The sequence below is a fragment of the Sinocyclocheilus anshuiensis genome, unplaced genomic scaffold, assembly GCF_001515605.1.
Source record: "Sinocyclocheilus anshuiensis isolate Anshui unplaced genomic scaffold, SAMN03320099.WGS_v1.1 scaffold48, whole genome shotgun sequence".
Classification (NCBI taxonomy): Eukaryota; Metazoa; Chordata; class Actinopteri; order Cypriniformes; family Cyprinidae; genus Sinocyclocheilus; species Sinocyclocheilus anshuiensis.
This window is the reverse complement of record NW_015554124.1, coordinates 8302-12399: the sequence shown is the minus strand read 5'-3', so window position 1 is coordinate 12399 and position 4098 is coordinate 8302.

Genomic DNA, 4098 nt, shown 5'->3' with positions numbered 1-4098 from the left:
GAACCCGCCAGCCGCGCCGTTCTCAAGTCCGCCGGCCGTTCCTCACTCAAGCCCGCCCGCCGCCGCTCACTCTAGCCGCTGTGTGAGACGCTGTGTGTTTTTTGTTCTTTGTTTGGCCTTCCAAAAGAGGACACGACTGCTCTGGATAGCTGGCCAATCAGAGCACACCTCGCTTTTCAGACCAACGAGCTTTGTAAAAATTGACGAGTTTCAGAAAGGCGGGGCATAAAGGAGAAACAATAATGTACAGTATGTGGAAAATAATGTGTTTTTTGAACCTTAAACCGCATAAACACATTTCATTACACCAAATACACAAAATAATGTTCTTTTTAGCAACATCATATGACCCCTTTAAAGGACAATTTATCCATATGACATGTTTTGTGTATTTTAAGTGTTTAAAAGTCATGCAGTAGATTTGTGCATTTTTCCTAAAATCCCATATTTAAACCTGGCGGTGAATAATTCATTCAAATCTAGGGCATGTATTTTCTATCGACAATCTCTTGTACCAAAAGGCACCAATAAAGGTGAAAGATTCAAGTTTGAAGTCAAACATTTCTCTTCAAATTCCTATAAAAATTCTGATGACTCAGAAAATTCTTTAAAATTATATAAAATTATAATAAATTAATAAAAATTTGTATTAAAATTATTATAAAATGAAATTCTCTCTCTCTCTCTCTCTCTCTCTCTCTCTCTATATATATATATATATATATATATATATATATATACACACACACACACACACACACACTCACTTAATGTATTTATTTATTTATTTACAAACATACTATATTAGTATTATAGTATTATAGTATAATAGTATTAAAGTAGCTCATATGACTAATGTCTTTTGCATCTTTTGTTCTATTCACTATAAATACACTTTTAAAAATAAAGGTGCTTCACGATTCCATAGAAGAACCTTTTTGTCTAAATGGTTCCATAAAGAACCGCTAACATCTGAAGAACCTTTCTGTTTCACAAAATGTTCTTTGTGGCTAAAGAAGTAGTTCTTCTATGGCATCGCTGTGAAGAACCTTTTAAGCACCTGTGTGTGTGTGTGTATAGTAATTAGTAATATTATTTTAATATTTAATTAATCCATATGACACGTGCTGTGCATTTCAAGTTTTCAAAAGCCATGCAATAGATTTGTGCATTTTTTTCCTTACATCATATATTTAAACCTGGTGGAAAATAGCAACTTAATTTTTAGTTTGTTTCTCAACCAAAGTGATTGTATGACTTCAGAAAACCTGGTATGTCATGTACAAGTCACATTAACTATGGTACTTTCACACCTTTTTTTGAAGCTTGAAACTTTTTAGTCCAAATTCATTGTCACTTCTGTATTGTTTTCTCTCGCGCGCTCACTTTCCTTCTGCCTTTGAATTCGTCTTTTATTTTCCGTCAAGAGGGGGTTAAAAAAGACAGAGAGAGAGAGATAGACGTGCAGTAAGAGTAAGGGGGAACAACAAAAGGCAGAAAGACAGCGAGAATAAAGGAGGTGATCGCAGAGAAAAACAGATTTGTCAGCACACAGGGAAGGTCAGCGCCCTCCTCTCAGACAGGAAAAGACGAGAGAATGAAAAGGAGCTGATGCCTAGAGAAAGAGAGAGGTTTTTAGGTGGTCTTTGATTTCTTTTCCTCATCATTCACTTCACGTTCCCTTTAAACATCCCTTTGATGTGATGACAGACACTGTCTCTTTCTCCCCCTCTGTTTCTCTCTGTCGTTCTCCTGTAACAATGGACTGTGATTGCAAGGTTTTGAGTTGTAATCTTGAGCTCGTCAAACTGTAGGAGGTGTGTAGGTGGTCTTTTCTCAGTTTTAGTCATCTTTGTGATGGAATGATGGATGTAAAGAGGTGTAAAAAATATATGTGTTCTGAAACTCATTTTAATACAGTGAGTGTGTTTCAAAACCTAATGAACTCCCTTGCTCTTCTTTTAAGGCCGCTTTTAAACTGGAACAGTAACAATGTAATACTCTTAATAAGCATGGTAGTACTCACAAATATTATATGAAAAATAGTCATTTGTTATTAGATTAGACTGTTTTATTTGTAGTTTTCAGTATGTAATAAGAGCATGAATATTGCACATATATATTTGAGTGTGTGTGTGTGTGTGTGTGTGTGTGTGTGTGTGTGTGTGTATGTATATATGTACAAACATACATATGCATATACACACACACAATTATATATAACTTTGGTTTAGTGGTCGACCGATATAGTTTTTTTGACAGCCGATGCCGATATCTTGGAAAGCAGGGGGGCCGATATAAAGCCGATATAATTTGTTTTTAATTTTAATTAATATTTCTTAAATATTAATTAAAATTCAAAACAAATTATATCTGCTTTATATCGGCTATCAGCCCCCCTGCTTTATTTGAAAAAATATGATTCCCAATGCACACAAACTTCCCAGAATACTGAGTGCCCTGTTGGTTACAGTGTTTACTTCCTTTTTAATTATATTTTTATTAAATATTTATTGATTTGTTCATCTAAAGTATAGCAAAGTATTTTTCACAAATAAATAAATATTTAATAAAAATATAATTAAAAAGGAAGTAAACACTGTAACCAACAGGGCACTCAGTATTCTGGGAAGTTTGTGTGCATTGGGAATCATATTTTTTCAAATAAAGCCAGGGTAACCCTCATTTTACATACAGCACAAAGAGAAAATGACATGAATATGACAGTGGGCAAATGCATAAAGTGCAACATAATTTGAAATCACAAGTTTAAAGTTTAAAGCATTCAATTCACACGGACCGACCGTCCTGGATAAAAATGCACACTTCACAAGATCTCACAGCTGGATTCGACCAAGTTCACAAGGTTTGTGAAATTAAATGTTCATTAGTCATTCAAAGATTTGTTTAAATGATATAAATGCATATTTGCTTAATGCTGACTGAGAAAGTATTATAATGTCTGCCTTTCTATTTAATGAATGAATGAATGAATGATGCAAATCGTTATAATACTTTTTGTATACATTAATTCCTTTGTTTAACCGTTCTATCTGATTATTAAACAGACTTCTATCCGTATTAGACAGAACTGTTAACAACGAATGTGAGCACTGTCTGCTCAGGCGCTGCCACTCTCAGCGCCGTCAAAATAAAAGTCTGGCGCGCCGTCAAAATAAAAGTTTGCCTCGAACACATCGGCCAAACAGAAAAACTTATCGGCCGATGCCTATATTTGAAAAATGGCAAATATCGGCCGATATATTGGCCTTGGCGATATATCGGTCGACCACTACTTTGGTTAGTATTTTTGAAGTGTGAAGCATAAAAGTAATTGAAATCGAGTTTGAAATAGTTTATTGAAATGAACACACTTGAACTGATTCACTCAAATGAATCAAACTTTCCAATTCAATGCCCAGCTCTAATGCACATACATTACTGAATTACTGAAACATTTTAATGTATTTATGAATCATTTTTACCTTTGAGGGCAACCACAAAGAAAACACACACAGAAGTATTGATTGAGAAAACCCGTCATGTGTCTGTGACTGATTTCTAAAGGTCAAGTGAAAGTAGCAAAGGTTAAAGGTCAAAATAAGAGAATTTGTCTTGTTAGTGCTGACATATTTATCATGTTGCACCGCCACAACATCATTATGTTCATGTGTACGTGTTTGTACCATATGTGTGTGCATTTGTTTTCCCAACAAACCCAACAGAAACGTACCCAATTCCCTGCTGTTCACCCACTTCCCATAATACACACACACGCATGCACAATGGAAGGTGTTGCAGCTCCAGACAGTCTGTCGTCCCGCATTTCCAGTGGTTTAGATTAACAAACTAAAAATACACACTCTTATTTTTTCACCCTGACCCTGTAAGTCACAGTATCAAAAGAGTGAACTCATCCCATGATGCATCATGTTGTAAACTTATGTTTGTGTGATGTGTGTGATGTTTCTTTTGTAGTGTGTGTCAGAAATGGTTTTGCATGAAGAGTTGTTTTTATAGATTCACCTGGAAACTCTGTGTGTGTGTGTGTGTGTGTGTGTGTGTGTGTGTGTGTGTGTGTGTGTGTGTGTGTGTGTG